Source organism: Leptosomus discolor, chromosome 15 (assembly GCF_034619465.1).
Source record: "Leptosomus discolor isolate bLepDis1 chromosome 15, bLepDis1.hap2, whole genome shotgun sequence".
Classification (NCBI taxonomy): Eukaryota; Metazoa; Chordata; class Aves; order Leptosomiformes; family Leptosomidae; genus Leptosomus; species Leptosomus discolor.
This window is the reverse complement of record NC_141405.1, coordinates 2,477,731-2,485,571: the sequence shown is the minus strand read 5'-3', so window position 1 is coordinate 2,485,571 and position 7,841 is coordinate 2,477,731.

Sequence of the window (7,841 nt, the reverse complement as noted above, 5' to 3'; positions counted from 1 at the left end):
TTGGAGGGTTTTTTTAACTTCATACAAAAGGTTTTAATTAGGGTTGGCCCCAAACCTGTCCTCCAGATCCAAGACGCCTCCTGCCCTCCTCCCTGTCCTGCTCCGAGGCTGGACGTGGGGGCTTGGCGGTTCCCTGGAGGCGGTGAGAGCCCACCTTGGCCCCGACATGGCTGGGGTCTGCCCTCTGCCTTGTCATCGCCCACCCCGGCCCTGCAGCTCCATTTCCCTCATCTGGAGTGCAGCAAACGCACCCGAGCTCATGAAACTCAAAACTGGGTGGCAGAGCAGGGTGGAGGGTAATGTTGCAGTAGGGCGAGCTTTTGAAGTCAAGCTCTGCTTTATTTTTATCGTTATTATCATTATTAATTCCTAGACGGCAAGTCTTTCTAGAGACCCCAAATGGATCTCTCTACCATATCCCTGAGCAAAGTCTTTGGGATCAAGCCCCACCCTTAAAAGCACTTCTCCTCGTCGGCAGAAGACCCCACGTGCCGGTCCCCCACTCCTCAAGCCCCTGGGCAGGGACCGCCATGGGCACCACCACTCAAGGAGACCCATGTCTCCCTTCACCCACTCTTGGAGCTGGGCTCAGCACCCCATGATCCCTCTTTTCCTAGGAAAAAAGGTTTGGAAAATGAGCCTGCTTCCCCTCAACTGCTGGGCCTGCTGCGTGGGTGTGTATGGGGGCAGGAGGTGATGGCAGGGCAGGCAGGGCAGGGCAGGGCAGGGCAGGGCAGGCAGGGGAGTGCACGCTGCGCCCGTGGCAATGCCTCTGGTAAAAAAAAATATATATAAATGGCACCTTCCATTTTTGGTGTGCTCAAACATCATTTATGGATTCTCCCATCGTCGGACCAGCCCTTCTCTCCATGCCCACACCTCACGAGGGAACATGCGCTGCCCAGTGTCCCCCCCCCCCCCCCCCAGCCCACCTCCGGCCCAGAGTCCAGAGCTGCCCATGCCAGCCAGCAAAAACACCCACAGCCCCCAGAAACGGAACCGAGACGGACCCCGCTCCCACCACTGAGGTTCATCCCCATCAGCCTCACCCAGCTCCCTCCTGCCCTGCCCACCCCCTGCGTCTCCATATCAAGGGGGGAAACACCAGGGGAACGATCCTAAATGGGAGGACAGCAACGAGGGTCGTGGCCATAAACCCCTGCCTCCCCCCTCCCACCCAAGCCTCCTTCTCTATACACGCCAGTGAAAAAGCAGCTGGTTTGCAACGTTGCTAAACAGCGTGCTTGGCTTCGCCCCGCGCTGGCGAAGAGCTCCCTGTTTCTTCCTCTCCTCTGGGCCCTGCTCAAACCGCTGTCTCCACCAAGATGACCAGCAAAACACTGACGAGGCCGTGTGTCACAGTGGCCCTGGACGTGGCATCCTTTGAAGCTGCAATTTCATCAGCTCTGGGATGGCTGAATCCATCCAAGCACCAGGCACAGCAGCGAGGAGCTCACCGTGCGTACTACTAGGTGCCTGGATTGGACGACCTGGGCTAATAAGATGAAATAACATGCAGGTGAATTTGTTGTTGCTGCCTGATTACATATTTTTCAGGCCTGGGAATGGCTACCATTGGGCACAGAAAGCAAACTTTCTGCCAAATCCACGAGCTGAGCAGGAAAATCCATTTCTAGGCACAAAAAGCACTTATGAATTATCAGAATTACTTATATTTTTGCTGCTGATGATGCCAAGTATCAACATGCCACTATGCCAGATACTACTGAGCCATACAAAATTATTCTTTCCTGGGAGAATGCACAGCCTGTGTCCCCTGGACCCCTCGTAATGGTGACAGTGAGAACACCTCCAGTCCAGGACCTCCAGGCACCAGAAGCTGACTGATCACCTCCTGATACTTGTGTCTTGAACTTGCTTTGAAACGTCCTCGGCACAAAAAGCTCTCTGAGTCCCATTTGCTACTATAGCACAGACAATTAAGCCACTATAATGGAGGCTGAAAACCTTGGACTCTTCCACTTTGGAAGAAAATCTCATTAAGTGTCCTTCATTATATTTCATAAAAATGTCATTTAACCCACTGGTTTTCTCCAAGTCCCATTGTGCAATAATACTGCCCTGCCCTGATGCCCTGGGAGTGCACCAAGCAATCGAGTAACTCAGCCAGGTACTTAATTTACTGCATTATTCAGGATCACACAAGCAGAAGAGCAGCCCACCCAAAGACCTGTCCAGCCCACCATCCTCGTTATGACAAGTCACCAAAAAGGGATGCTTCAGGAACAAAATTAGAGGAGGGCGAGCCCCTGGGGACGTGGCTTTGTGTGGAAGCACCCGTGGAGCAGTTTGTCCTCCCCAAAGCTGTGGTGGCCCCGTTCATTTTCTGCATGTCCAGTCAGGGAGTCTATTTTCTCCTCCTGCCAACGGGGAAGAGTCACGTAGTGCCTGAGATTTGAAAGTAATCCGATGAACTAGGCAGGCGGTGGCAGGTACAAGAAGGTCTTCCAGAGTTTTCTTCATCTTTATCAGTTTCTGGAAGTCCTTGTTCGTAGATCTACAGGGAATCTCTGTGTTCAGGTAGCAGCTGCAGTCATCAAGAAAGCAGAATATCTTTGAATTTCCTTCTGATTTTCCAGTCTAAACTTGAAACTGAATTCCCAGGCTGAACGGAAGGAAAATTAACTATTTATACTTTATTTGTTAGCCCTTCTGCATTTTAGATAAAAATTCAGTAAATATGTGAGAAAATGACTGCAAAAAGCTGTACAAAGTAGCATCACCCAGCCGTGCTAATGCCCTCATGGTGCCGCTGCAAAGGCCAGACACATCCTCTCCTTGCTGTCTGCTGCTATACATCACATTCACAGGCAGTGCAAAGAAGCTTGAAGTCAGATTGTGGCACCAAAAAGGAATAATTTTAGATGAAAAGAGTCAGTTCACAGTGAAGCTACATAATAAAGAGAATTTTTTTTTTTTTTTTGGTGAGAGCTTTTTTAGAGCAGGTAGTAAAAAAAAAGCAGGAAAGAAAAGAAGCAGTGGGAGCCATTAAGGACTCAAGTGCCGGTCTAAGAGCATCGCTCTCGGTGCAGCACTAACAGATGTGCCAGTGCACACTCCCTGGGCTCATAATGCAACACCCCGTCTTGTCCTAACTGCACCCAGCTAACCTGGCTCCATCACCGCCTTCTCTGCCCACAAGGCAGATATTTTGCTGTTGTCTTGCTCCGAAAGGGATGTCCCCAGGTCATTGTCTTCCTGCAGAAAACTAGGTCAAACGCCAAGAAAGTTGAGGCTCTGAGGACTACACCAGGGCTGTTCTGTCCGTCCCTATATGTGGCCTTGTGGAGGTGACAGCGGCGCGAGGAGCACAATCAAATCCAACAGCCTCAGCAAATAACAGCAATGCCTAAATTTTAGATTGTGCTTTTCATGAACTACAAGTCTTATACCAGAGGTCGAAGTCAGTGTCCTTCACTGTGCACAGGGAGACACCAAGGGCCAGGGAAGAGCCTTCCTTCTGGACAACACCAAAGCAGTGACGAAGCCCGGAGATGCCACCCAAAGCCCGGCCAGCCCCTGCCGCTCTGGCCAGCGAACGCTGCTGCTGCCGCCTGACACCGGTTTGACTAACGCACCTCAAAAGTGCTTCCTCTGCTAAAACTGTGAGAAAAGCACAAGGACGTTGATGGAAAATATGGAGGGAGGATGAAACGGGCATGCCAAGCGCCCTTGTCTCCACGCATCCCTCTCACTGTCCCCACTTGGGGCCAATCCCCCGCTCCCCAAGACTCCTCCAGCCTCTCCCCTTCCCCCCTTTGCCTCCCCTTCCCTGGCCAAGCAAGTGGAGGGCGAGCAGCGCTATTTACTCTTCCCACCTTGGCGAAATGCATAGCCATGGGGGGGCTGAGGTCTCGGGGTATAAATCGCCTTCCCGGCAGGAAGACTCCTGTGCGATAAGCGCAGCCCGAGGAGGACCCGCGCGACAGTGCGATCTAAACCCAAAAGCGGTGTTAGTCAGAGACGGCGACTGACGTCATCGGCCCTGTCATACGCTCAGCAAGCGGCGGTGCTCTCACTGGTGGTCATGTTGATAACGAGATCAAAGGCTTGCAAGTATTTCAACAGAAGTGCTGGGAACAGTGTTGATCAAAATAAGAGGAAGGCCCTGTATACAGAAGACATGAGAGGTTTGCAACCCACATGTGAACCTTTGAAGTTATTCTTCCTTTTTCTTTTTCTTTTTTTTTTTTTATAAACTAGTTTAACATCATTAGTTTAAGAGGTATAAAACCAATCGGCTGTATAATCTCTCTATATACTGCAAACACAGAGCATTATCCACATGCAGACACGCTTTTGCAGTGGGGAAAAAAAGCACTGCCAGAGATACTCAAAAATAAGACAAGCAAACACACAATTAGTTTTATGGGATTTGAAGTTCATTTCATACACCGACATACTTTTGTTACCGAGTATTGCCAGATAAGTCCGATACATTTTCTCTTCCTATAATCCTTTTAACATTTCCATTCCCCCCTACAGACTTTTCTCCTTGATGTTTTGTTCAGCGGACTCCCTGCTATCTGCACACGCTTGGCCAGATTTTTTAGACTTAAAAGGGGCACCGTATCAGCATTAGCCGTTCTATGAGAGCTGATAAAACACACATAAGCACTTTGCTATCTATTAACATTTCTGAGCTGCTTCCTTCACCTGCACGGAATAGCGATTGAAAAGAGGGTGGGGGCAAAAGAAGCAAATGAGGATATTTATGACCAACTTCTCATGATTTCTTTTTTTTCCACAACTGCTTCCTGGCTATGCACGAATGAGACATCGCTTTCTCTGCTGGCGTCTTGTTTAAGTAACTGGCAGGAGACCAGGGCTACAAGACCTCTGACGGGCAACTGCTTGCCTGGATGCGTGCCGCTGGGGTGGGAGTAAGGGGTGCACGCAGCACGGTTGGGGTATGCAGCCGTGCTTTGTGCTGTCTGGTCCTAGCAGCTGAGCTCTTCACAAGGAACACGGAGCCCAGATTTCACCCTTGAAGGTTACATTTAAGTCCTACTGAGATTTTTTTTGACAAATATGGATTTTTTGATGGAAAACTGAGCACTGCTGCGGCTGCTGGGGACATATCCACGATGCCATGGCAGAGGCACTGAGTGTAGCCCTCTCGTCAGGACCAGGTGATGACTCCTTAGAAAGTCCCATTCAGATATACTTCCTCCTTGCTCCAGCTCTGCTCACTGCTTCTGCTAGGCTAGTATTGACTCTGGGTTTGGTTCATGTATAGTATACACGTGCCAAGGAGAATCTGAATCTGAAGTGGTTTAAAGCCCAGTTTTCCTTTGGGTTCTCCATGCACTAATCCTGTGAGTGCTTATGAAGTGACTTTGAGGCACTCCACCAGGCCAGCAGTCAAGCCTTACACCAAAACTGCTTGTAGGTGTCCATCACCCTGAGAGGGCTAAATCCCCCCAGCTCCTTGCAGAGTTTGTGGCAGTTTGCTAAAAGCATCAGCAGAAAATGTGTCTCTGGCAGCTCGGATCTTTATCTGACAAATGGGTTCAGATTTAAGGACTCCCCTTCAAATCTGACGTGGTTCAGATCCACCTACACTCGCGCTCGTCCTGCCTACCCTATGCTCCCACTTCGCCCTTGCCTGGAGACCGCGTGGCAGCAAGAACCTGGCACGTGAGCTTCGGCAGGAGGATGTAGGAGAAATATGGGGAGGTGATGAGGGCATCAGTGCTAGCAAGGCCTGAAGTAGACTCCATCCTGTTTTTCATGGAAACATGAAATTTCCATGCATGCTCAGGGAAGTCCTTCTTCTGCATGCACAGAGCAAGTGGCGCTTGCTGGCTTTCGTTCTGCAAAGGCTGGATGCTCCTGGAAGAGAACACGGCCAGCTTGGTAAGGAGTCGGGTCTGATGGTATCTTGGCATGACTGCGGAGGAAATGAAGTACACGATGTGTTACTAGCCTGAACTGATGTGATTTGATCCTGCAATATAATCCTTTTTGTTTTCTGGTTGGCTTCTATAGCTGTGTAAAAATGGTTACTTAAAAACTCAACTAAGTATGAAGTGTAGTCACTGCAAATCTCAGCGAGGAAAGGAAATCCAAATGTTTTGAGTTTAACTATTAAACATAGTTTCCAGCTAGTGTGCTCAGAATTTGAAATTAAACAAATGAAAGAAACATGTTTCAATGGTTTTATGTAGGCAATAATGTCATTAACAGGAAATAAAGAAATCGGGCTTTGCAGCTGCAGCATGAAATTTAACCGTTCCTGTGCAGAAGGGTGCTTGCTCGGCTGGCACAGCGCGTTTTGACCCCTGCCTGCTACTGGGCACCCACAGATACAGCAGGACCCTGAATATCCTGACTCACACAGCCCTTAAAGGATGATGATAATGGAAAAAGCAGGAGGAGAGACAACGGTTACGAGTGAATAGGCTTTCCTGACTAGTGGAAAACTTTTGGATCACAAAGTCAAATAAAACTTTTCATTTCCAGGGGGAAAAAAAAAGCCCAAACCCTTTATGCACAGTTATTTTTAGGTGCACTGTCGAAGTTGAGTACCCTAAAATTATACCTGTTTTGGTTTGTTTCTGCCTGTCGATTCAATTCACAGTATCAAGGGGGATAGTGAAGGGTATGAGACTCCAGCCCTCGCGGTGCTGTCAGGAGCTGGATGATGCCTCCACCCTGCCTCTCACAAGCTGGACCAGTCCTGAGGCCGCAAAAGAAACATTTATCTATTTTTTTTTCTTAAGGATGCCTGTTTCCAGGTGTGACATACAGACTGGAGAGAGGAGACTTTGCGTGGAGAAAGACTCATCCCCATGTTGCCCCTTGGGTCTTCAGGTGCAGACCTGGCCCCCAAAGTCTCTGGGGTTTCCTGTACACAAAGAGCTGCACAACCGAGTCCCGTAACTGAGCCCCTTCGATGGAGAAGAATATCCCCAGTGTCTACCAGAGAGAGGGGACAATAAGCAGAGAGGAACCAGAAGGCAGATTTTTTTTAGTTACAAGAGGAAACAGTGGACAGGTAATTCTAAAAAAAGAAAAGAATGTACACGTGGTGTGGGACTTCTCATTACATAGAGAAAATCAGCACAGTCCCCCAAAAGACAACAAATGTCCTTTGTTTGGATTTCTCCTTCACCAAAGCCATCACTGGCAGGTTGATGGAGACAGGCCGAGTACCGAGCTCTACCTCGTTGCCTTGAACCAAAGGAAAAGCCCTGAAGGTCGCCTCTTGTGTACCCCTTTCTTCAAACCAGCAACCAAGCGGTTGCCAGGATTTGTGCTGTAGGACCTGACCCTCCACATCAGCAGCATTCACACAATTCCTGACGTAATTTTCCAGAACTAGAACCAGAAAAAATTCATCGTGATTTTGGAGCACAACATGCACCCAGCTGCCAGCCCTTGTCCTCTACAGGGGCAGCAACATCCAGAAACATATTTATTACCGTGGGGCCATCCTTCTCTCGAGCAAATACCTGGATGGTGTTTGGGAGAGTTTTGCCTGGGTGTTGTGGCACTGGGTCTGTCGAGCCTTTTCTGCCCAAAGTACAAATTTTTGGTACTATTTCATCTAGCATCAGATTGTACTGCTCCCTCTTCTCTCAATTTATCTAAATTTTTTTTAGTAGATCATATGTTCCTCTGCCAAAGCCCATTGATTGTATGAAAAGGTGTTTTCTCCCACTGCGGGAACCTCGACCGTAATCCTTTCAAGAAAGGTTAAACAATTGCTATTGGCATCTTTCTTTCCCCTTTTCATTAACTGTAGGGGAAGCTCTCTATGTGTGAGATCAATCTCTCTCCAGACTAGACCCCAAAAATGATTGTTTGGACATATG